Source organism: Ictidomys tridecemlineatus, chromosome 4, assembly GCF_052094955.1.
Source record: "Ictidomys tridecemlineatus isolate mIctTri1 chromosome 4, mIctTri1.hap1, whole genome shotgun sequence".
In the NCBI taxonomy this organism is placed as follows: domain Eukaryota; kingdom Metazoa; phylum Chordata; class Mammalia; order Rodentia; family Sciuridae; genus Ictidomys; species Ictidomys tridecemlineatus.
In genome coordinates, this window is record NC_135480.1 from 51,780,434 (window position 1) to 51,808,358 (window position 27,925).

General features: G+C 35.6%; 1 protein-coding gene across 7 annotated transcripts in view; it reads left to right on the top strand.

The window, feature by feature from the left end:
- Sbf2 (SET binding factor 2) overlaps nucleotides 1–27,925 on the top strand; it is a 401,965-nt gene that overhangs the window by 35,083 nt on the left and 338,957 nt on the right. The gene's annotated exons all lie outside the window — the stretch shown is intronic.

The following is a 27,925-nucleotide window of genomic DNA, read 5'->3' on the forward strand; positions in this document are numbered from 1 at the left end:
ACATAATAAGAATTGTAAGGCATTCCACTGCTGTTATGTATTTAAAAAAATAAAATCAACGAAAGATTAAAAAAAAAGAAGAGTCTATCACAGGGGCTGTGTTTATAGCTCAGGGGTAGAGTGCTTGCCTAGTATGTGTGAGGCATGGGGTTTGATCCTCAGCACCATATAAAAATAAATAAATAAAGATATAAAAATACAATAACATTTAAGAAAAAAGAGTATGTCACAGATTTTTAAATTTATTTTCTTCCATATTATATGCACTAGTAACTTTTATATTTAATAATTTTTTGTTTTTGTTTTAAACGAAAGAATAGGATATAAAGTTTCCCTTCTAAAAAAGGGAAGAGTCTGCCTTCCTTGCCTACTTTCAGTCCTTCATCCTCAAAGTAAACTTCTTATAAGTACCGCACACTAACCGATTGTGCCACTGGAGCTCCCAAAGTAAACTTTTTTTTGTCTATCTGCTCTGTTGATGGATACTTTACAGAAGAATAAAATACTGAACAACTTTAGACAGTATCTGTTGATTCTCCATTATGAAAGATGGTGAACTTAGTAAATTTAATATCTATCTAGCTGTCTTCTCTCTTCACCTCCTGATTTCTGTTTGCTATGTGAATATTGTTAGTCTAGAGGATGGGTACTTTATTACTTTAATATCATTATATTTTTGTTTCCTGAATTATCAAATATAAAAATGAGTTTTGATTACCAACTATGAAAGATAAGGAAATTGGTATACTTTTTACCTGTTTTTAATGCCTGTATTATTTGTTGTGACATTAAAAAATACTGATTTAGACCTTAGTTTATTTATATAATTTATTATTTAAGATACTGTGTCTTCTTTTCCCATTCTACTTTTAAATTCTTTTAAAATTTCTTATTCTGAATTAATTATTATTCTATATTCCTTAAATACTTCTAGTTGGACACTGTGTTAAGGTTTGAAGCATTCTATACTGGGAGAATTACTTAGTTCTGTTAGGAAATAGGAGGAAGGGATGGGCGAATCATAATGCTCTTCACACAGTTAAACAGCTGTCATGTTAAAGAAGGTGTTTTACTTATTTATCTCAGATGACATGAATTGGTGAGAGTACTTGGAGAAGATATTACTCATTGTACAGAAAAATTAAGTTTTTGAATTATTTAGATATAACAATCAACTGAAATAATTTCTTAGCCGCTTCTTAGCATCATTTCTTTTGTGTTTTAAAGCTGCTAAGTCCTGCTAAAAAGGATTATATAACTGCTTGAATTCCTCCCTCCCTTTGATATTTTAAAGAGTAAAATTTTAAGAAAGTATAGAAAAGGAAAACCCTTAGTTTTGGGGTAGAAAGTATCAGGAAACTTTTCTAAAAGGAGATGACATTTGAACTGGATCTTGTAAAATCTATAAGAAAACCTGGTGACTGGGAAATAGGAATAAGAGGAAAGAGGAGAGAATATGTAGAAGGGACAGTGTATTCAGAAGCTGATAAGTTTGAATGGACTTGACTTGTTTTGGAATTATAAACAAGTTATTGAAACCAGCATGCTCATAAGGATATGAATGAGAATTGACTAGGTTCACATTATTAGGAATTTTTTAATATTTATTTTTTAGTTGTAGTTGGACACAATACCTTTATTTAATTTATTTATTTTTATGTGGTGCTGGGGATCAAACTCTGGGCCTCACACGTGCTAGGCGAATGCTCTACTGCTGAGCCACAACCCAGCCTACATCATTAGGAATTTGACTATTATTTCGAATATGGCAAACTAGTTAACAGGAGTAATAATGCCTTACAAATTATAGTAATGTTGGAGGAAAATGATTTGGAGTGAACAGTAGTGAAGCCAAGAATAGCAATTAGGAAAGTAATGCAGCAGTCCTTGCAAGAAATGATAAGGATCCATTGTAGTGGAGGTAGGAGTATCTTGAAGTTTAAAATCATTAAGTACATGGTTATTATTAATATAGGGAATCTTTCTTTATGGAAGGTTAGATAGATATTCATGCAAAGAAGTTCCTACAAAGTGACATTTGCCTTAGTCTAGAATCAGTTTCCAGTAGACTCAAGAAACTGCATTATTGATAGATTAAAACTCAATATGTCTCTTGGAAAATATGAATTTTTAAAATGAAAATGAGAACTGTATCTTTCAGAAGAAAATTGTTTAATAGTCCTCCCGATCAGTACATTCTTTCCCTATAGGCTACTTTGTTTCTGGATTTGATTTAGGTTCTATCCTTTGAATGCACTTTGGTTTTTTGTTTGTTTTTGGTACCAGAAATTGAATTCAGAGGCACTTGACCACTGAGCCACATCCCCAGCCCTTTTTTTGTATTTTATTTAGAGACATGATCACTGAATTGCTTAGTGCCTTGCTGTTGCTGAGGCTGGCTTTGAACTAGAGATCCTCCCTCAGCTTCCTGAGCCTCTGGGATTCCAGGTGTTCAACACCGCCCCCAGCTTCAGATGCACTTTGATTTGGAGTGGAACCATCTTGAGAGAGAGGTGGGATATAAGCTTGAGTTTTGCTGGTGTGGATCATGAGAGAGGTAGAATCCTTTGAGCTAGCAGTTTGTGTGTCAGCTTCCTAATTTAGTAATGACTTTCCAGTTCTGCAGATTCTGTAGCAGCTTCCTTGTTTGCCAGCTTCCTGCAGGGATGGGACCATCTTTTGTGACTGTGGCCCAGACAGAATGGTTCTGTGGACTAATTGTGGTTTCTGGGAGCTTAGTTACTTTAGAGCTTACCTCTTCATTTTTTCCAGTGACTTTTTGGAGTATTTGATCCGTCTTTTAAGCCCCCTTTTGCTTAAATAATTTAGAGTGGATTCTGATCCTGGACCAATACAGTAATTGGTCATAACCAAAATTGATCATCTGTAGATCTTCAAGGAATATGAAAGGCTCACTGATAATCATTCTGTGGCACCTAGTGATAAAAGTTACTTAATATTTCACCTGTTGCTGGGTGTGGTGGTGCATACCTATAATCCCATGGCTCTGGAGGCTGAGGCAGGAGGACTATGAATTCAAAGCCAGACTCAGCAAGTTAGAGAGGTCCTAAGCAACTCAGGGAGACCCCATTTCTGAATACAATATAAAAAAGGGCAAGGGATATGGCTCAGTGGTTAAGTGTTTCTGGGTTCAATCCCTGGTACCAAAAAAAAAAAAAAGTTTTTTTTTTTTGTTTTTTTTTTTTACCCATGGTCACCTAAAATGAAGTACTAGTTAAAGGCAAAGCTTTGGTGGACTGAATGGTTGTGCATTTTAAGTGAAACAAGACTAAAAAATTAGGGAGGATTATGGTTTTTGACTCATCTGCAGAATTTAAAGCAGTGGTTCTCAAACTAGATTGATTTTGCTCTCTAGGAATTATTTAGAAATGTTTGGTGAGATTCTTGGCTATTATAAATGAGGAAAGGAAAGTGCTACTGAACCTAGTGCTTAGAGACCAGAGATGCTGCTGCATAGGAACCCCATTCCAGTTATCTAACATAAAATATCAGTAGTACTGAGTTTGAGAAACTGTTTACATAAAATGAAAGGCTCAGAATTTTTGTTTTTTCCTTTTTTGCAGTACTGAGGATTGAATCCAGAGGTGCTTTAACACTGAACTACATCCCCAGCCCTTTTTAATTTTTGAGACAGGTCTCACCAAGTTGCCAAGGATGGCTTTGAACTTGGAGTCATTCTGCCTTAGCCTTCCAAGTAGCTGGAATTATAGGTACCTTTTAGCAAAGTGAGCTACTCTCATCAGTCAAAGTAAGAGGGTTGCTTCTGTTGGCAAGGGAGGATTGGGGAAAATTATGGATTAAGCTTGCCTGGAATTATTTAAATACTCCCAAATCTTACCATTCCAATTTTTGGAATTTCACTTTTTTTCCAGTCAGTGATTCAATGTATACCTAAGAAATCTGATAAAACTCTTGAGTCCAGTCTACTCTGTAGTTGAAAAACTTACTGGATCACACTCTGTGCTTGATTTAAGCTATGACAACCCTGGTGTTAGAAAATGTGATTTTAAGCCACTTGTAAAATACCTTAGTTCTCTAACAACTTAGTCAAGAGTTTAAATCTTGGCTGCTTAGAGGTGCTATAATAATGTCACTCCTTAAAATAATAGCTCTTCTCATTTCCATTCTATCACACCTCTAGTATAGATGGAGTCATCCCAGAAAATCCATGAGACCCCAACTTAATTGTTGAAAGACAGCTTTTATACATCAAAAGAATTGCAAAAGGCTGGGCACAGTGATGCATGCCTGTAATCCTAGCTGGAGGCTGAGGCAGGATGTTTGCAAGTTCAAGGTCAGCCTTAGCAACTTAGTGAGACCCTAAGCAACATAGTGAGACTCTGTCTTAAAATAAAAATATAAAAAGGACTAGGGATGTGGCTCAGTGATTAAGTGACCTTTGGTTCAATACCTGTTACCAAAAAATTGCAAAATATTTTTACTAATTTATACTAACAAAAACCTAGGAAGTACATATGGAATTAGATTCTGAGACTGAGAGACCAGGAATATAATTTTAGTTTGTACTGAATTTATTAATGTAGGTTTACCAATAGCAGATTTTGGATTCGGTGATTACTCAAGAAGCTAGGGCTGATTCTGTGTTTAATTGGTAGAAATCTGAATTCATCAGTGACTTATGTTGACTAAAATTGAGATGGCAGACTTGGGAATTGAGGAATGTTGAGGTAGATTTATTATGAGCAGTTGGCTTCCTTACTCTCTAATTATGTCACCCAAGGTGGATGTTCTCTACTACCTTTAAAAAAATACAGTAGTGAGGGGAATACTGGCATCTTTAAAAAATGTACCACTGGCAGTTTTATCTGGCTTTGATATGAAAACCAGATCTGTGAAAGATTCTGCTGTTAAACTGCCTTTCTGCACTTAGTGGAATTCTGGAATGGCAGAGACAAGTAACAGAACTTAATCATCCATAGCACATGAATTGATCAAAGTTTTGGAGGTCTGGCATAGAAGGGAAGCTTCCTAAAATCTTATTTGATCTGAATAACTGAACTCAAATAAAAACAAAACACATTAGGTCTGATGAATGTAGGATTGATTTTAGGTCAGTGCACCCAATCTCCCAATTCACATCCCTTCATCACATCACAAATTTCTAGAATTCTTTGAAGAAAAGGGAGACAGTGTACCTTTCATTGAGAGAAGACTTTATGATAATATCACAAGTAGGAGCAATACATTTTCTTCATAGATTTCTGTAAAGAAAGGGACTTTGGGCCATTTACAAGTGTAACTGTGCATCAGGCAAAGGAAAATACTCACACCTTTCAGGGATTATTGAAACCTGAGCTAATGTTATTTTTAATGAATGACAATACCAATGTGTTTCATCAGGTTGGATGAGCTTGTGGAAATCAGTATGGACTAGAGTTTTAACTTAAATTTATTTCACATCAAGCCTTATGGAGGCCTGATGGATCTATGAATTCATCCTGTGGTTATTTCTTGTTTCCTATTGCATATATATTTAACAGTTGGGAGAATTCCTAAATTTGCTTCCATATTCAGGGATTAAGGACCATTGTGGTTAGAAGAGGCAAGTGTCTCTTGAATTCTCCTTTTTTACTAAACCAGTCTCATTTTCTGAATTCCAGAGATTAATGCCATACAATAGACTTAGAAAGGTCCAGGTTTGATTTAACTCTCATTTTGCCTTTACAGAAGATAGATTTTTGTAAAATGCTTATCATAAGTGTCTTCTACCACTCCTGTTGTATCTAGATACAGGAATTGCATCTAACATATCTATATGTGTGTGGTCCTTTGCTAGAAACAGAACCTGACACCTGATGATTTGTTATTGATCTATCAAATCCCTTAAAAACTCGAATCAACAGAGAACATCAGAATTAACCAACAATGTAGTATGCATTGTCACCATGGCTAGGCCAACTTTTTAGCTCTTTGCCTTTGTGTATGTATGTATGTATATATACATATATATATTGGGGTTTGAACCCAGGGGTAACACTGAGCCACATCCCTAGCCCTTTTTTAAATTTTTTATGTTGAAACAGGTTTTCACTGAGTTGCATAGGGCCTCGCTAAGTTGCTGACACTGGCTTTGAACTTGTGATTCTCATGCCTCAGCCTCCTGAGTTTCTTTGCTTACAGGCATGTGCCACTGCACTCAGCTGTGTTTGCCCTAATTTGGTCTGTAGGGATTTTGTTGATCTCATCATCCCATACAGAGTTTATCACACTGGTCCCCCACAGTGATAACATTATACTGATTGATAGGACTTTGTGATAGAGAACTGGCACTTAAATCCTTTGTGAAGATACAGAAGATGGTAGGACGTGAAGCTCATAAAAAACTTAAGAACATGACACCTTAGTGAAGTTCTTGAGGTTACAGTATTTTGGAATAAAGCTACTACATCTTATATTCCTCACTGCCCAAAATAATACAATAACTGATAGATCTTTGGGGTTTGAAATTAGCGTATATTACCTTTAAGTGTCCTACTACTAAAACCTCTTACTGATAACCTACAAAGCTACCTTAAGTTACTCTATGGAACTTGTAGCAGTCTCTGACAGAAGAATCATAGGACTCTTCCTTTGTAACTAAGTGTGTCTTCTTTGAAAAAAGCTATTGGCTTGCTGTTGTATCTGATAGAGAACAAATATTTAAATATACAGATACCAGCAATATGATCTACCTATGCAGGGCATGCTTAGCAGCATTCTTCCATCAAAAAGAAGTGGTATATGTGAAATTGGGCAAAATGCAAGTACTAAAAGCATATGTATATTGAACAAGATGGTCTTTCTAAACTGCTTTCACTCTTGCAACCACACACCAATGACTTCGTTCCTGGGGATTTCATTGTATTCCTTCCATTTTATTCTATTCCCAGAAGTTCTCTAATGTGTGTTGACACTCATCAGACAACAGGCAGACTCTAGTAGAAACTGCCAGCTGCCTCTTAATATCTATTCTTTTCTCCTTGTTTAGAAACAAACTTTTTGTTTGTTTGTTTGTGTGTTTTCTTCTTCTGCTTCAGCACCATTGTCACTTAACAGATACCCTTGCAATTGAGTTTGGTCAGTGATATATAAGCAAAATTTTTCTTTCAGAAATTTTCTTTAAGTAATTAGTGCTCTTCTCAATTTCTATTTGAAATGTAAATATAATATTTGGATTTCTAGTAGATATATTAAATCATGAAATGAGGACCACACTCTGTATAGTGAGATGATAAACCTGAAAAAGAAGGATCCCTGAGACCAGAGATATTCTTTTAGTTTTATTTAATATGAAAGTATATTGTGAAAACTACTGATATTTTATATTTCTGCATATGAAACTGAACATAATCCTGAGACATTGAATTCCTAGGTGGGAAAGGTACCATTCTCTGAGATAGGAATGGAGTATGAAGAAGATATAGGTTTTGTAGGAATGATGGAAAATCCCACTTTTGGTCATGATTAATTTGCTGTGTTTGTGAAATACTCAATAAGGGGTGTAGGTGGCCCTCATTTTCATGACTTAATTAGTATTAATATTATAATCTTATGTTTTGAATATGTAATATAATATATAATTATGACATTGTATAATGTTATAATAATTATATATTATATATGTAGCTATATGTTACATATGATAAATTTTTAGGTGTTCCACATCTGGGACAATGGGACAGAATGGATTAATGTGTGAGTATTTTTTTCTGTTAAATTATCAAGAAATAAAAATATTTTGTGACATAATAGTGATACGTTTCTATAATTCCTTAGTTCACAGATAAAATATAGTATTACAGAAATTCTCATGAAAACAACTGCTGCTTTTTTTACGGCCCTCTGCCCATGTTCTTCTTTCTGCCCCATTTCTTCACCCCCATCTTGGTTTGTAAAGGTATTGATTTTTAAGGATTATACAATAAGCATGTCTTTATGATACTCACTTTTTTGTTTCTTTTTTGTTGTTGTTGTTAATGTGGTGCTGGGGAACCAACCTAAGGCCGTAAGAATAAAGCAGGCACGCTAACTATGAGTTACATCCCTGGCCCATAATTTGATTTAGGATAACTTCAGCCAGTCTAGAAGGGCACTAGTCTGGAGTTCTTTGTCAGTAGACAAGTTATTGAAACAATATAAATTGGTATAGTTTAAACTCCTATGATTTTCCTAGGAAGATAATCTTATCTGGAGGAAATTTTAATCTGCTTTTCAGGTCAGCAACCATAGTTTTATGCCCTCTTGTGGTAGATATGTAATTTTTACATGTTCTGGTGCTTTATTTACCATGCATAGAATTTTAGAGCCAGAAGGGACCTCAGATCAAGATAATATAGGTAGGAGATCAAGGCTCAGGGAGACCAAGTCTTACAGAAATTAGAGGACTTGCTTAAGGTTTAGACAAACTGCTGGGCTTGGGGTGGATGCCTGTAATCCCAGTGGCTTGGGAGACTGAAGCAGGAGGATCTCAAGTTCAAAGCTAGCCTCAGCAAAAGTGAGACCCTAAGCAACTCAGTGAGACCCTATTTCTAAATAAAATACAGAATAGGGATGGGGATGTGGCTCAGTGGTTAGGTGCCTCTGAGTTCAATCCCTGGTACCTCCCTCAGACCCCAAAATAAAAGGTTAAGACATACCTTAGATTTCCTATCAAGAAAATCTTTTCAAAATATGGCATAGAAGTACATATGTGTGTCATAGATTGTTTTCTGTTGCTATTACTGAGTAGCATATATTGGACAGCTTATAAAGGACAAAGGTTTATTTAGCTCACAGTTGTGGAGACTGGGAAGTCTAAGGCCATGGTTCTGGCATTTGGTGAAGGCCTTCTTTCTATATCATAACATGGTGAACTGTAACATCACATGATGAGACTGAGTAAGTGAGACAGAGAGAACTGACTTTTATAATAAAAGCCACTCCCATGATACCTATTAATTGGTAAGTGGGTTAATCCATTCATGAGGGCTTTGCCCTTGTGATCCAGTCACTTCCCAAAGGTCCTGTTCAATACTTTTGCTCTGGGGTCCAAGTTTCCAACTTGAATTTTGGGGAGACTCATTTAAGTCATAGCAATTTACAGTGCATCCTTGAGGACTTATTAGTTTGAAGATTTTAGTAGTAGGAAATATTTATATTTTGGGGTTTTTGTTTATTTAGAATTATTATTGATATCTTTAATATAGTGATATTTTGAAAAATAGATCCTTGCACTTTGAAGAGTAACCAAGAGAGGAAGGAAAGTGGATATCATATTTACCTACGATAAGGCACAATAGTTATCTTTAAGTAGTTAAGGAACTGCTTATAGGAGGTTGAGCTTGTTTCAGCTTGTTATAGTAAGAACAGCAAACATTAATTATTATGTCTCTGGGTTTGCCCTGGAATGTTCTAGTTTCTTTCAGTAGAACAGAAGGATTAGGAGAGAGTCACAGTCCTAGATCTAGACTTAGCTGTTAGGGTCATACTCAGATTATGTTCTGTGTTGAAAGAACTTAATTCTGGCTGATGCACCTAGCACCCCCTCCATAGCATGGAACTAAAGGTTGCAAATCAGGCAAGCAGAAGCTTCAAGGATGTAGATATTTTAATCAATCCCATATATTGTTTGAATAAGGATGGAGGATAGAAGATATTGCCCTGGGAAGATTTTTAGAGCCAGTTGACACCAAGACTCCCAACCATTTAATTGGAGAAGCATTTGAGTATCAGAATTAGTATGATTTACTTTTGCCATTTGTGGTCTGCTTCTTATTTATACTCTGAGGCTTTGGGAAGATTATTGGACATCTAAGTATTTTCTTTATAAATTTTATTTTTTGCGGTGCTGGAGACTGAACTTAAGGCCTTTTGCATGCTAGGCAAGTTCTCTACCACTGAGTTATATACCCAGTTTTATTTCTTTATGTCTAAAATGGAGATTAATATTTCTGTTTTATAGGTTGTTAGGATTCAATACATTATGCCTAGTAATTGCACAGTATTGGTTGGATTTGGATCTGAGCAAAAATAAAATTGAAGTCCTAGGGAGTCTTGGGTCCTGAAAAAATATTTTAATTCACAAAAGCTCTTTCTAATAATTAGGAAGTAGTGATTTAATTTTCACTGGGAGGTGTTAAGAATATGAACCAACTCTTTGTGGATATTGTAGATGGTATTCAAACATTGGAAGTATTTAAACAGTGAATTATTTTAATCATTAGGTATGAGGGACCTAACACCTTATGATTAAATGTGGCTCTCCATCTACTTTCTTGGCCATGGTTGGGCTTGCCTTATATTATCAATAGAACTTCTATTTGATCTGGGACAGGAATGAACCTACCTGGGCTGCTGCCTTCTGCTAGCTTGGGGATTAGAGACACCAGGCCTGGATTATCTTTTTTGTTGGATAGAGAAACATAGGATGTCTTATCACTTAAGGCTGGGAGTGTAGTTCAGTGCTAGAGTGCTTGCTTAGCATGTTCAAAGCTATTGGTTTAAACTGGGTGAAGGTATATTTTATGTATCCATATTTTTGCATTGTTCATTGTTCTTTCTTCCTACTGTTCCAGTATTGCTTCTTTTATAAGTTCATGTCTGTCCCAACAGTTTCCTTGTTTAGGGTGAGTGACACATTTTTTAAGTTTTTCCTTATCTGTATACATCTGAATTTCTTCTTCATTCCTGGAGGATAGTTTTTCTGGAGATGGAATTCGTGGTTGACAGCTTTTTATTTTGGCATTTGAAAAATGTACAACTTATGACTGCTATGGTTTTTGATGAGAAATTTGCTGTTGTTTGAATTGGTGTTAATTTTTTAGGTAAAATGTGGTTTCTATCTGGCTTTTTAAAAGATTCTCCCCCTCCATTTTCAGTTTTCACATATTTAATAATGATGTGTTTTGGCATAGATTTGTTTTTGAGTTTATCCTGTTTGAGATTTACTCATCTTTGAAAATATTAGTTTTGTGCTTTGCCAGATTTGGGAATTTTGCAGCCATCACTTTGTAGAATACCCTTTCAATCTCATTCTCTTTCTCGTCTCCTTTTTGGGACATCAGTGATCTCAATATTTTATTTTTTGTTGTAGACCTAAGGGTTTCTCAAGGTCCTGTTTCCTTCCTTGCTTCCTTTCTTCCTTCTTTCTCCTGGGAATTCTGTTCTTTATATGTTATTTTTAGTTTGTTTCTTTCTGTTGTTCAGATTGGATATAACTGAATACCTCCTTATATCTTAAAGAGTTTAGTAATTTTGTCTTATGCCACCTTTGCTGTACTATTGAAACCATCTGATGAGATTTTAATTTCCTTTAATTTTTAAGTTTTGTAATTTCCATTTGGTTTATAACTTCTATTTCTTTGCTGATATTTTCTGTTTTTTTCTTTTTCTTTTTTTACTAGTTTCAGGAGAATTTGTGATTGATTGTTGATACATCTTTAACAGATGCTTTAAAATCCTTTTCAGATAATTCCCCTATCTGATTCATGTCTATTTTGGCATCAGTTGATTTTTCTTTTGTCATTTAAGTTGTGATTTTCCTGATTCTTTGTATTATATAACATTCTTGATGTTTTGGCTATTATGTTAGTCATTGTGTTTAGATTTAGTACACAGTCCATGCTAATTTTGTGGACATTTTTCCATTAGTTTTGATTTTCAGAGCCTTTGCATTGTTATTTTGGTCCTCTTGACTTATTTGGTACCTTGACTTATTTGGTACTTTTTTTGGTCCTCTTAACTTATTTGCTACAACTTAGCTGGTGCTAAGTTGGCAGAAGGTGTTTCCCAAGTTGGGCTGTCCCATGTCTTTGATTGAGGAGGGTAATTTCAGGCCCACAGAAACAAGGAGATTTCACTGGACCAGGCTGCTTTTTGTGGCATAGTCACCATTTCTGGTGCTATGCCACTGCCCTGATGTGTTGGGAAGTATATGGGAGATTCTGACCCATGAGGACAAAGAGGCTCCCTGGGCTGCACACAGATATACTGTCAATTTTTTCCTTCAATTGATACTTTTATTTATCAGTTTTTGTCTGGGAATGTTTTTCATTTGGTAGATACAAAGTTCTAGGTTAGTGGAATTTTTTTCTTTCAACATTTTAAATATTTCATTTTGTTGTATTACTGCTTGTCTAAGTTTTTAAGGAAAATTTTGTTGTAGTTCCTATCCCCCTCCCTCGCCCCAACCCAGTATCTCTGTATTGGCAAGAGAATTCTCAGGCCCATAGGAACAAAGAATCTGGCTGGGTTACTTGATACAGTTGGATTCCTTTTGCTGATGTTGATCAGATACTCTGATATCTCTTGGATAGGAAGATCTTAGGCCTGTGGGGACAAAGGCTTTTCAAGCCTGGCCACTGAATGTGATAGGACTCCCTGGTCACACTCCTGACTCTCTGGGAAGGGAGTCTTAGGTCCAGTGGGGAAGGAAAATTCATTCCCTGATTGCTTATTTTAGTGTGGCTCTCCATCTACCTCCTTGGCCATGGTTGGGCTTGCCTTATATTATCAATAGAACTTCTATTTTGGAACAGGAAACAACCTACCTGGGCTGCTGCCTTCTGTTGGCTTGGGGATTGGGAGACACCAGATCTGATTGTCTTTTTTGTTGGATAGAGAGACATAGGGTGTCTTACCACTTAAGGCTGGGGGTATAGTTCAGTGATTGCTTAGCATGTGCAAAGCCATTGGTTTAATCTGGAGTACCACTCAAAAACAAACCCTAACAAGCTCCATAAATGTTTGGGCTGGGGATATAGCTCAGTGGTAGAACATTTGCCTAGAATGCACAAGGCCCTGAATTCAATCCCCAGCGCTGAAATCACACATACACACACACAAATGCAGTGGTGTATGCTTGTAATCCCAGCAATTTGGAGGCTAAAGCAGTAAGATCACAAGTTTGAGGTTAGCCTCCATAGTATGTGAGTATAAAAAATAAAAAGGATCCTGGGGATGCAGCTCATTGGTAAAGCACCCTGGCTTAATCCCTAATACAGTCCCCCCACCCCAAAACAATCCCCCAAACAAAGAAACAAACAAGAAAACTACCACTGTGTTGTCGCTTCATTCCTGTGGTTTTAAACTAGTTCACTTTCATCTTAATCACCTTTCAGAGTCCTCCTCTGGTCTCCTCCTAGGTTATTTACAGGTTTATACTTAGTGGAGAAGAGGAAAGAGAAATGAGTTTACATCATTGTCTGGACCGAAGACTTATCATTTTTTTTCTTTTTTAATTCCTTTTTTGAGATGTAACTCACATGCCATCTCATCCTTTAAAAATGTAAAATGTAATAGTTTTTCATGTATTTCTAGAGTTGTGCAATCATCACCAGTATTTAAAATATTTCAGTCAAACCAGAAGAAACCCTATACCTGATAGCAGTCTTTCTCTAGTTCCCCCTCTCCTAAAACTCTGGCAACCACCAATCTACTTTCTGTCCCTTTGGATTTTGCCCGTTCTGGGCATTTCGTATAAATGGTATCATCCAATAAGCTTTTATGTCTGGCTTCTTTCACTTAGTATTATGTTTTTAAGGATTATCTATGCTGTAGGATGTGTCAGGACTCTATTTTTATGTCTAAAAATAAGATAGATATATAAGTTTATATAAGATATATGTTTATATAAGTTTATATAAGATATATAAGTTTATATAAGTTTAGATATACTCAGGGGTTTTTTTTGAGAGTTTTTATGGGAGTATAAATGTTAATTGATAATTTTTATTTCAGTATTTTGAAGATGTTCCACTGTCTTATGACTTGCCTTGTTTATAATGAGAATTCAGTGGTCACTGTTATCTTTGTTGCTCTGTATGTAATAGATATTCTGGATCTTTTATCTCTAGCTGTTCTTCAGATTCTTCTCTTTTTATCTAAGTAATTTGATTATGATGTGTCTTGGCCAGTTTGCTCCATGTATTTTTTAAAATATTTTTTTAGTTATAGATGAATGCAATATCTTTATTTTGTTTATTTATTTTTATGTGGTGCTGAGGATCGAACCCAGTGCCTCACATGTGTGAGGCAAGCGCTCTGCCACTGAGCCACAGCCCCAGCCCTGCTCCATGTATTTTTGTGTTTGGGATTTGATTTAGAGAGTTAGTATGATGAACCTATTGATCAGTAGGTTTATAGTTCTCAAGCTTGGAAAAATGGTCAGGCATGGTGGCACACCCCTGAAATCCCAGTGGTTTGGGAGGCTGAGGCAGGAGGATTGTGAGTTCAAAGCCAACCTCAGCAACTTAGTGAGACCCTAAGCAATCTAGTGAGACTGTGTCTCAAAAATTAAAAAAAGGGCTGGGGAACTTTAGATAGGGCAAAGGGGAGGAAAGGGAAAGGAGGTGACAAGGGGTAGGAATGATGGTGGAATGATTTAGGCATCATTACCCTAAGTACATGTATGAAGTACATGGTGTACATGGTGTGAAAATACTTTGTGCATAATCAGTGACTTGAAAAATTGTGCTCTATATGTGTAGTATGAAATGATTTGCACTCTTCCATCATTTATAACAAATTGGAATAAATAAATAAATAATAAAATAAAATAAATAAATACATTATATCATTTAAAAAAAAAGTGCTAGGCTATATAGCTCAATGGTAAATCACTCCTTGGTTTAATGCCTGGTACCAACAAAACAAAACAAAAACAAAAGCAAAAAAATTTATTAAGATGCTGTTTTCTTATTTACCTGAATACTTGTGTTACAATGTCAAAATTGCCAGAAAAATCAAAACTCACCAAAATAAGTACATCTAATTGTGTCAGAATAGACCAGTTTTTTAATATATATATTTATATATTTTTTTAGTTGTAGTTGGACACAATACCCTATTTTTTTATGTGGTGCTGAAGATTGAACCCAGGGCCTCACACATGCTAGGCGAGCGCTTTACCGCTGAGCCACAACCCCAGCCCCTAAACCAATTTTCAAAAGATAGGGAAAAGAAAAACTGTTCATTCACTGAAAAGAAAACATGCAGAAAATCATTCTACAAAAGGCTTTCCTGTTTGAACCATTTTGCATTTAATGAAAGCAATCTCTTTTTTTTATTACATTTTTTATTGGTTGTTCAAAACATTACAAAGCTCTTGACATATCATCTTTCATACATTTGATTCAAGTGGGTTATGAACTCCCATTTTTACCCCAAATACAGATTGCAGAATCACATTGGTTACACATCCATGTTTTTACATAATGCCATATTAATGACTGTTGTATTCTGCTACCTTTTCTATCCCCTACTATCCCCCCTCCCCTCCCCTCCCATCTTCTCTCTCTACCCCATCTGTTGTAATTCAATTCTCTCCCTTTTTTTCCTCTTTCCCCTCACAACCTCTTATATGTAACTTTGTATAACAATGAGGGACTCCTTCCATTTCCATGCAATTTCCCTTCTCTCTCCCTTTCCCTCCCATCTCTCGTCTCTGTTTAATGTTAATCTTTTCCTCATGCTCTGTCCTTAGTTGCTCTCCTTATATCAAAGAAGACATTTGGCATTTGTTTTTTAGGGATTGGCTAGCTTCACTTAGCATAATTTGCTCTAATGCCATCCATTTCCCTACAAATTCCATGATTTTGTCGTTTTTAGTGCTGCGTAATACTCCATTGTGTATAAATGCCACATTTTTTTTATCCATTCATCTGTTGGAGGGCATCTAGGTTGGTTCCACAGTCTAGCTATTGTGAATTGTGCTGCTACGAACATCCATGTGGCAGTATCCCTATAGTAGGCTCTTTTAAGGTCTTCAGGGAATAGTCCCAGAAGGGACTATATTTTTTTTTTATTATTTTTTTTTAAAGAGAGAGTGAGAGAGGAGAGAGAGAGAGAGAGAGAGAGAGAGAATTTTTAATATTTATTTTTCAGTTCTAGGCGGACACAACATCTTTGTTGGTATGTGGTGCTGAGGATCGAACCCGGGTCGCATGCATGCCAGGCAAGCGCGCTACCGCTTGAGCCACATCCCCAGCCCCCAGAAGGGACTATATAGCTGGGTCAAATGGTGGTTCCATTCCCAGCTTTCCCAGGAATCTCCATACTGGAAAGCAGTCTCTTTATTTAACTGAAACAAGTCTTTTTGTGGTTATTCAAATGTGCAGGTAGGAATGTAATGTGATTTTCCTATTTTCCAGTATAATCTCCTGTTATTCAAAAGGTTTATTTGAAATGCACAAATTATTTGTTTTTTCAAGAGTTAAACTTAGCAAAGAGCTCACAGGCTTTTATATAACTAAACAAGAATGCATTTTAAAATTGAACACAATACACAGAGAACAAGGTATGTCATTAAAGAAATCAATAACAACTATACAAGTTTATTCTCTATAAATTCACAATTTATTGATAATGCATAAATGTCAAAACTAAGAAAAACAGATGGAAAAGAGTATAACATGAAATTAAAGCATTTATCTAACATACCAATGAAATTATTTAGATTGTGTCATTTTACTGAATTAAAATGCCTTTATTAATAAAAATGAAGAAAGTGATTGGAATGTTGTGAAAATTCTATGGTTGGCTACCAAAAAATTTTAAAAGAAAATCTGATTGAATCTTTGTCCTGGAAGCAAAAAAAAGAAGTGGGGCAGAACCAAATGGAGGTTAGGAAAGTTCAGACCCAAGGGGTCTGAACAGTTTTGGTATTTTGCAAAGACCTGTTTAGCATAGATTTTGACCAACAGCATTAGTAGTTTTCCAAGACCTGTTTAGCATAGATTTTGACCAACAGCATTAGTAGTTTTCCAAGACCTGTTTAGCATAGATTCTGACCAATAACATTGTTGGTACTTTTTCAAGGCATGTTTAGCATAAATTTTGGCCAATAACATTGATACCTTTCTAAGACTTGATTAGCACAGATTTTGATCCATGCCCCTATCCAATAGCTATATAAGCCCCTAGACTAGTACTATTAAGTGGTAACCTGCTGTCAGGTTCTCTCTATGTTTGTAGGAGTTCTTGTTTATTCCCACTTAAATTAAATCCCACTCCTTTCACTCTTGCCTTCCATTATTGTCCGTAAATTTGTTTGAATTTGAGACAAGAACCCACAAAGAAATTGGCAGTGAGCTGCTTGGATGTGCTGCAACACTGGAGGACCCAGTTGGCAATTAAGAGCTTCAACACACTACTTAATAGTATTGGAGAAGAATCCAGCTTTGCCAGCTATGTCCCTTGGAGCAGGCATCCCCTGCTGTGATTAGCTGCTAACACCAAAACAGGCTTTCTTGGCTACAGAGGTCTGCAGCAGACCCCACCCACCAGCAACAGCAGAGAATCTAGTTTCATCTCAGACTTCACTGTCACTATCAAATCTGTCCTCTAAATATGCACCGAATGTGCTCCCATCTCCAGCATCATTAATAATCACTTGGATAGCTCAAATGCTCATTATTTTTCACTGGACAATAGCAGCAGCTTCATCATGTCCCTAGTCCTATGTCATTCCACTCCGAGAAAAACTTAAGTTTCTAGCAGTATGGAAATAAATTCTGCAAAATCAAAGTTCATTATGCTAACTCCCTCAATCAAAATCATTCAATGATTTTCCATATGGCTACACAATAAAATAGTCCAATCATTACCTTGGGGACTTCACCTTACCCAAGATGGGTTACATTGATTAAATTTACCCACCAACATACTAACTATAATTTTAAAAAGTGCAAAAAGCAGATTTATAAATCAAAATGGAAAACTTGGGTCTTGCAGTTTGAATACTGCTCTCAAGTTTGCTTATACATAGGTAAAATTCAGTTTCTTTTGATCAGCCTTCACCCTATTAAGATGAGCAAGTCAATCTGTTCACTCAAAGGGCCAGAAAGCTGATTTTTTTTTTTTCCTAGCGTTGTGCTTTTGCTTCAGCCTTTTTCTCTGAGTTGATAGTCTCAATGAAGGAGAGAAGAATAGGTGCAAGACACCTTGCTGATGTTCTAAACAGACTGTTTTGGAATAGAGTGGAATACAAGGAGTAGAGCCAAAGTTAGTATATATAGTTATATGTTACGATTTAGATAAGAGGTGTCCCCCAAAGCTCACGTGTGAGACAATGCAGGGATATTCAAAGGTAAAATGATTAGGTTATGAGATGTGGGGAGTCACTCCAAATGCATGCACCTTTAAGTCCTGATGCATCACTGGGATCTGAAAGATCACTGTAGTCTGGTGAGGTAGTGCCATGACTTGTGGCTCTGGCTTTTCACAAGGCATGGCCCTAAAGTAGGCCTAGGCGGCAACCAGAGGGGTTAAGATACACTCACTTGTTCCTTTGTAATCCTACACCTTTGCCCTTTTTGGGATAGAAGTTTCCATAGAACTTCCCCTTGTGTGTTCCCTATATAAGAATAAAGAATTCCAAGAATAAAGAATTCCGGTGGCTGTCTCTCTTTCCAAGGACCATTAAGATTGCAGAGCCATTTCCAGATTATTGAAAACGTAATTCTGTATGCTTGCATGCTTTCTTTGTTGCTTTCTTGAGTTATTGGAATAGTCAGATTTTGTGAACACAGCATTAGGTTGCCAGCAAGGATAGATGGCGATAAAGAGAGCTCTAACCCAATCAGTGGATTAATATACTGATGTGGATTAACTGGGTGGTAACTATAGGTAGTTATGGTGTGGCTAGAGGAAGTAGGTCACTGGGGGCATCCCTTGGGGGTTTACATTTTGTCCCTGGTAAGCGGTGCTCTGCTTCTTGGCTGTCATGAATTGAACAGCTTTTCTCTGCATGCCCTTCTACCATGATGCTCTGCCTCATAGGGTCAGCCAGTCATGAACTAAACCTCTGAAATCAAAAGCCAAAATAAAGTTTTCCTCCTCTAAGTTGTTCTTGTCAGGTCTTTTGGTCACAGTGATGCAAAGCTGACTGAAATAGCATGTTTTAACCAAGACCTTTTTCCCTATTGAAAAATAGAACATTTCCATCAGACTAATGCTGAAGTTGATGAAGGTTTTTTGGAAAATATTTTCTAGAGGAACTTTTTGAGTGATAATACAAACAATTTTGATTTTCTCAATTTTTCTTTTTATTTTATTAAAATGGTTTTCACTGAGAGTTTGTCAGTATCCATCAGTCTGCTGACTTTAAATGATTGCATTTTATGACATCATAACTTAACAAAAAATAAATTAATAAAATAAAGATTGAGTAATATAAATATAGTAGGTGACAGACATAGGACCTAAATGAGTGTGTTTGAGTTCTAAAGAAGTTTAACAGGAATGTAACTTAAGTCTGGAACATATTTCAACTAGGTACAAGATAGCAAATGTTTTTACTTTAAAAAATTTATAAGGGGGCTGGGATGTGGCTGAAGCGGTAGCGCGCTCGCCTGGCATGCGTGTGGCCCGGGTTCTATCCTCAGCACCACATACAAAGATGTTGTGTCCGAAGAAAACTAAAACATAAACATTAAAATTCTTAGGAAAAAAAAATTTATAAGTTTGATTCAAAGGTAACTGCAGTAAGAACTAATATGAAACCAAAAAGACCTAATATGAAACCAGACTTCACTATTAGTAGCACACAGTTATTGAATGTAATAGGTTCTCTTCTCTATATAATTATCAGTCTCATCAGCTAATTTATCTCAAGTATTATATTTAGCTCAATATTACTATGAGAAACTCATATGCTTATGCTAACGTGCATTTTGTATGTATATTAAATTTTATTTTTCACTATAAGAACTCTGAAGAGATATGTAATAAATAATAAATCATGGAGAAATAATGTTATTTTCCCAGGATCATATAGCAAATAAATGGTGGAAATGGATTATTATATAGGTGGTCTAGATCATGAGCCCATATTCTTTTTTTTTTTTTTAATGTTTATTTTTATTTATTTATTTATTTTAGTTTTCAGCAGACACAACATCTTTGTTTGTATGTGGTGCTGAGGATCGAACCTGGGCTGCATGCATGCCAGGCGAGCACGCTACTGCTTGAGCCACATCCCCAGCCCATGAGCCCATATTCTTTCAAAATTATCTACCGGATTCCAAGGCACATTTTGAAATATTTAGAGTTCCGCTTTACCTAGCATCAGTTACTCTATTGTCTTTTCTTGTGCAGAGTTTTAGGATATCATCATGTAAATTTGTTGTACAAAGGCAAGAAACTGATTCTTGCTCAAGCAACTTTGAGAAGAAATGATCCTGTATTGTGTTCACACCCCAGTGCTTGAAAAAGGCAGGGAGAGGAGAGAAGAGAGGAGAGGAGAGTTGAGGAGAGGAGAGGGTCTGGTTGGGTCCCAGCACCACCTCCCTGCAAAAAAAGAAAGAAAAAAGAAGCTAAACAGTATTTCAGATGTTTGAATATTTAATCTGCTTTAAGAAGAAATGATGGAGATTCTTTTGAACTCTTTCTGTTTTGCCTGGATAATAAATTATTTAGTAAGCATCGTGTTTTTTAATAATTTTGGATCCAGAGAGAAGGCACAACTAAAGTACAGAGTGTTCTCACATCCCTCTGATCAGACTTTTAAAAAGAATGTTCCTTAATTTTAGTTTGTCTAATATTTTTTTTTATGATTAAATCAGGGTTATTTGGGATGAGTACCACAAAAGTGATGGGCCATTTTATTGTATCATATTGAAAGGTACGTGATATCAACATGACATCACTGGTACTATTAATCTTTATCACTTGGTTAAAGTGATGTCTGCTAGATTTCTCCACTGGAGTTGCTGTTTTTTCCTCTCTATAGTTTATTAGTTGGAAGTGAGTCATTAAGGTTAGCCCATACTCAAGGGGAGTATAATTAAACCTTACCTCCTGGAGGGGCGTTAGTATTTATTTTAATAAATTTATTTGCATATGTATAAGCCATATATATGTATATAAATTATATTAATAATGTTTGTCCTTCTTCATTAATTTGTTTATTCTATTTATATCTGTTATGGGTTTGTGTTTATTTTATACTTATTATAATCCCAGTAGACATTGTTTTGTTACTTACATTGTTCTAATTTTGGCCACTGGAAAATCGGTTGACTCTTCTTCTCTTTTTTGTTTTGTTGTGTTTTTATTTTTGAAACATGGCTTCCCATTATTGCCCCAGCTGGTCTCAAATTCGTGGGTTGAAGTAATTCTCTGATGTTAGCCTCCCAAGTGTATAAACTTTTTATGTTTTATATAAAACTGTCATTTATTTATTTAAAAATTTTTATAGTAGATGGACACAATACCTTTATTTTTATGTGGTATTGAGGATCAAACCTAGTGTCTCAGACATGCTAGGCAAACACTCTACCAACTGAGCTATAGCTCCAGCCCTCTGTCTTTATTTTTCGTTAATTTCTATATATTATGTGAGTTATGTATCTTTTTTCTTTCTTTTTGTAAGCTATTCAATTGTTTGAGCACCATTTGTTGAAAGTATTTGTTTTTTCCTACTGTGTGACCATGGCATATTTGTTGAACATATATTAACCACATATATTATGTTTAGGTCTGTTTCTGGAATTTTTTAATGCATGTTTTAAAAATCTGTTCTCCATCAGTACCATATTGTTTTAATTATACTGACTTTATTGTAAGTCTTGAAATTAGATAGGGGAAATCCTCTAGCTTGGTTGATATTTTTCAAATCCCTTTGGTTTAAATCTTTTTAACTCATAAATATTTAATTAACTTCTAATTCTAAAATTAATTCTGCTGTTTTGTTTGCTTTTTGGTGCTTGTGGTTGGAAAATAGGGCCTTGTGTATGCAAGGCAAGTGTTCTACTGCTTCAGCACTGTGCCACCTACTGAAATTTTGATTAGGATTACATTGAATCTCTATATCATTTTGAAAAAAATTGTTATCTTTACTGTATTGAGTCTTCAGTTCATTGTGTGTGCTTTCTCAATATACTTATAACTTCTTTGATTTTTGACAGCCACTATTTCATTGTTTTTATTATATAGGTTATATATATATTTAATGAAATTTCAACCTAAATAGTTTATGACTTATGATCTGTTGCATATGGTATTTTACATTTTCTTTTTTTCAACTTTGAGTAAGAGTGACCCAAAATTTATTGGGTATTTTTAAAAATTTTTTTATTATTTTTTTAAATACATGACAACAGTAGAATGCATTATAATTCTTTTTTTTTTTTTTAACATTTATTTATTTTTTCTTAATTCTCGGCGGACACAACATCTTTGTTTGTATGTGGTGCTGAGGATCGAACCTGGGCGGCACGCATGCCAGGCGAGCGCACTATGGCTTGAGCCACATCCCCAGCCTGCATTACAATTCTTAATACACATATATGCCATAATTTTTTATATCTGTTTGTATATAAGGTATGTTGACACCCAATTCAAGTCTTCATACATGTTCTTTGTATAATGATGACCATCACATTCTACCATTCTTGCTAATCCTCTTCCCTATCTAGAATTAATCTAATCCTCCCATGCTCTCCCTCCCTCCCCCACTATGAGTCACTCCCCCTTATATCACAGAAAACATTTGGCATTTGTTTCTTGGGGTTTGGCCAACTTCACTTAGCATTATCTTTTCCAGCGCCATGCCATCCATTTACCTGCAAATGCCATGATTTTGGTTTTTTTTTAATACTGAGTAAAATTCCATTGTGTATATATGCCACATTTTTTTTTTTTTTATTCATTGATCCACTGAAGGACATTTAGGTTGGCTCCACAGTTTAGCTATTGTGAATTGTGCTGCTATAAACATTGATGTGGCTGTGTCCCTGTAGTATGCTGTTTTTAAGTCCTTTGGGTATAGTCCGAGAAGAGGAATAGCTGGGTCAAATGGTGGTTCCATTCCCAGATTTCCAAGGAATCTCCATACTGCTTTCCAAATTGGCTGCACCAGTTTGCAGTCCCACCAACAATGTATGAGTGTACCTTTCCCCACCATCCTCGCCAACACTGTTGTTGTTTGTCTTCATAATAGCTGCTATTCTGACTGGAATGAGATGATATCTTAGAGTAGTTTTGATTTGCATTTCTCTGATTGCTAGAGATGATGAACATTTTTTCATATATTTGTTGATTGATTGTATATCCTCTTCTGAGAAGTTCTGTTCAGGTCCTTGGCCCATTTGTTGATTGGGTTATTTGTTTTTTTGGTGCTTAGCTTTTTGGGTTCTTTACATACCCTAGAGATTAGTGCTCTATCTGATGTGTAGGGGGTAAAAATTTGCTTCCAGGATGTAGGCTCTCTGTTCACCTCACAGATTGTTTCTTTTGCTGAGAAAACACTTTTTAGTTTGAATCCATCCCGTTTATTGATTTTTGTTTTTAATTCTTGTGCTATAGGAGTCTTATTAAGGAAGTTGGGGCCTAATCCCACATGATGAAGATTAAGGCCTACTTTTTCTTCTATTAGATGCAGAGTCTCTGGTTTAATTCCTAGATCCTTGATCCATTTTGAGTTAAGTTGGTATTTTACATTTTCAATTGCTTATTGCTAGTAATAGAAATACAATCAAATTTTAATGTTGACCCTCTGAGACCTTAAACTCATTTATTCTAGGTTTTAAAATTATTTCATAGGGATTTCTAAAAAAATTGTGAATAAGGAATGTTACTTCTGCTTTTCATATCTGTGTGCCTGTGATGTCTTTCTTTATTGCACAGGTTAGGACAGCAAGTGCAATGTCAAATAAAAATGATAGTAGTTTACATCCCTTTTCTGAATCTTAGTGAGAAAGCCTTCAGTCTTTCTCCATTAAGTGTGATATTGGTCATATATTTTGTCTATGTGCTTTTTTTAGGCTTCTCCTTTTTATTTATTTAGTTATTTTTCTATATTTTTTATTGATTTAGTATAGTTGTACATAATGGTAAGGTTTATTGTTACATATTTGTGCATACAATAAAACAATATAATTTGGCCGATATCATTCTCTGTTATTTCCCTTTTCCCTCCCATTCTTCCCTCTCCCTTGTCTTTTCTCTTACTCTACTGATCTCCCTTCAGTTTTCATGAGATCCTCCTGCACCACCTTTCTTTTTCTTTTCCCTTTCTAGCTTCCACATATAAGAGAAAATAATGACTTTAAAAAATTCTGATTTGTTATACATGATGGCAGAATACAATTAATTTCATATTATACATATAGAGCACAGTTTTTCAAGACATGGGTTGTACACAAAGTATTTTCACACCATTTGTGTCTTCAAACATGTATTTAGGGTAATGATGTCTAAATCATCCCACCATCATTTCTCCCTCTTTTCCCTATCTAAAGTTCCTCCATTCCTCCCATTCTTCCCCACAATTGCCATTATATGTCTGTGTCCTCATATAAAAGAAAACATTCGGTTTTTGGTTTTCTGGGATTGGCTTGCTTCACTTAGCATTATGTTCTCCAACTTTATCCATTTACCTTCAAATGCCATGATTTTATTCTCTCTCTCTTTTTTTAGAGAGAGAGAGGGAGGGAGGGAATTTTTTATTATTTATGTTTTAGTTTTCGGTGGACACAACATCTTTTTATTTTATTTTTATGTGATGCTGAGGATCGAACCCAGTGCCCCTCACATGCCAGGCGAGCGCGTTACCGCTTGAGCCACATCCCCATCCCCTTTATTCTCTTTTAATGCTGAGTAATGTTCCATTGTATATTTATATATACCAAAGTTACCCTTTCCATTCATCTACTCAAGGGCATCTAGGTTGGTTCCACAATTTAGCTCTTGTGAATTGTGCTGCTGTACATTGATATGGCTATGTCCCTATAGTATGCTGTTTTTAAGTCCTTTGGGTATATACTGAGGAGTGGAATAGCTGGGTTGAATGGTGGTTCCATTCCAAGTTTTCCAAGGAATCTCCACACTGCTTTCCGGATTGGCTGTACCATGCTGCAGTTCCACCAGCAATGTGTGAATGTGCCTTTTCCCCACATTATTGCCTACGCTTATTGTTGTTTGTATTCTTAATAGCTGCCATTCTGACTGGAGTGAGATGAAATCTTAGAGTAGTTTTGATTTTCATTTCTCTAATTGCTAGAGATGTTGAACATTTTTTCATATGTTTGTTGTTTGATTGTATGTCCTCTTCCGAGAAGTGTCTGTTCAGTTCCCCGGCCCATTTGTTGATTTGGTTATTGGGTTTTTTTGGTGTTAAGGTTTTTGAGTGCTTTATAAGTCCTAGAGATTAGTGCTCTATCCAATATGCTTGTGGTAAAGATTTGCTTCCATTCTGTAGGCTCTCTCACTGATTGTTTCTTTTGTTGAGAAGAACCTTTTTAGTTTGAATCCTTCCCATTTATTGATTCTTGGTTTTAATTCTTGCGCTACAGGAGTTTTATTAAGAAAGTTGGGACCTAAACCGACATGATGGAGATTTGGGCCTACTTTTTCTTCTAATAGACACTGTGTCTTTGGTTTAATTCCTAGGTCCTTGATTCACATTGAGTTGAGTTTTGTGCATGGAGAGATATAGGTTTAATTTAATTTTGTTTCATGAGGGTCTCCAGTTTTCCCAGCACCATTTATTGAAGAGGCCGTCTTTTCTCCAATGTACATTTTAAGTGCCTTTGTCAAATATAAGATAACTGTAATCATGTGGGTTAGTCTCTGTGTCCTCTATTCTGTACCATTAGTCTACAAGTCTATTTTGGTGCCAATACCATGCTGCTTTAAAAAAATTATTTATTTTTATTTTATTTGATTTTTAAAATTATTTCTTTCTTGACAATAGTGGAGTGCATTAATGTAATGCATTAATTACATTATTAGTTACATTATTAATGTAATGCATTAATAATTTTTTTGCATTACAATTTTTAATACACTTTTATACCACAATTTATCAAATCTCTGTTTGTATATATGGTATGTTGACACCAAATTCACACCTTCATATATGAATTTTGTATAATGATGACCGTCTCCTTCCACTATCCTTGACCATGCTGTTTTTGTTACTATTGCTCGGTAGTATAGTTTAAGGTCTGGTATCGTGATGCCACCTGCTTCACTCTTCTTGCTAAGGGTTGCTTTAGCTTTTCTGGGTCTCTTATTTTTCCAGATGAATTGCATGACTGCTTTTTCTATTTCTATGAGGAATGTCATTGGGATTTTGATTAGAATTGCATTAAATCTGTATAGTGCTTTTGGTAGTATGGTCATTTTGACAATATTAATTCTACACATCCAAGAACAAGGAAGATCTTTCCATCTTAAAAGGTCTTCTTTAATTTCTTTCTGCAGGGGCTGGGGTTTTGGCTCAGTGGTAGAGCGCTTGCCTCGCGTGTGAGAGACCCTGGGTTTGATCCTCAGCACCACATAAAAATAAATAAACAAAATAAAGATATTGTGTCCATGTATAACTAAAAAAATAAAAAAAATAATTTCTTTCTTCAGCATTCTGTTGTTTTCCTTGTAGAGGTCTTTCACCTCTTTCATTATGTTTATTCCCAAGTTTTTTTTTTTTTTTTTTGAGGCTATTGTAACAGGGGTGGTTTTCCTAGTTTTTCCTTCAGAGGATCCTTTTTCTATTATGTACTTTTCCTCTTGCTACCCTGTCAGAATGCCACATTTAATATGTGATACAGATAGGAAGTACTTCCATAGCCCCTCTTGATTGATGTGATACTTTACCTGTGGGCATAAAGAAGAAATATAAATGTAGAACAGTTTTGCTTCACCATGGCTTGCTCTTTATTGTAAATGTTATCTTCTCAGAATTCTACATATAACTCATACTGCCCATAAGATAGTTGTCAAATAAAATGTATACTGCAGATGCAAGGAAAAAGTTGAATTCATTGGGATGATTTTTCAAAAAGTGTATTAATAAATTTAGGCAGTTTTTAAGGCGTCCCTAAATTAGATGTGGAAATAATCAGAATATTGTTGCTTTCATCTTAGAGTAAGTTGGACATCATGTAGATATGTAAATCTATGAAGCATATAGCAAAGGGCTGAATTATATGTAGCAAAGGGTGTAATCTCAATGGTAGTAAGCTTGCCTAGCACGATGGGAAAGACCCTGGGTTTGATCCCCATGAACCACACATACACACACAAAGTACAGTAAAAAACAATTTAGATCTGACATGTACTTTTCATCCCCAAATTACTCACAAGATTATATCCCCAAAGTTCAATAATAAGTTGATTCAGTCTTTGATGTCATAGGCTAACTTTATAACAATAGTTATAAAAACCTGTGGTTTTCAACCCTGGAGACATTTGGCAATATCTGGAGACATTCTTGATTGTAACAACTTGGTGGTGGTGGTAGGGTGCTGCTAGCATGTAGTGAGTTGAAGCTGGGGATGCCACATACCGTAATATACAAGATAGTACTCTCTCCCCTACCCCATACACACCAAAAAATTATCCAGCCCAAATGTCAATAGTCTAATGTTAAGGAACTCTGCATAGACATGGTCAAGGTTCCAGCGCAGCCTAAAAAACTGTATTTAACCCTTAATAGTTCTTACAAACCCTAACTGACGCTTAGCACCAACAATACCATATCATTTATTGTTTAAAATTACTCTGTTTCCACAGAAAAGCACTCCTTAAATTTCAGGTTGGTATACTGAAGTTATTTCATTATTGGGGCACAGAGAACAGTTATGTTCATGATGTGATAGATTTCCAATACCTGTGTCTGTTTTTCTTTACTTTTCATATGTGTCAATCTTTGGCAGTCTATAGGATGGGGGATCGCCTGTTCTTTCAGTATTGTGTTTTGAAAATAATACTTTTATGTCCTTTAAAACTTAAAAATGTTTAATTGATATATCAATTTTTCAAATGTTAATTTAGAAATGAGAATAGTTTAATGAGTCTTCAGTTTTTTAGTACCTTGTAACTGATTTTTTCCCCCAATTGGTACTGGGAATTGAATCCAGAGCCTTGCGTATGCTAGGCAAGTAGTGTACCACTGAGCTACATTCCCTAGTGCTTTTCATTTTTT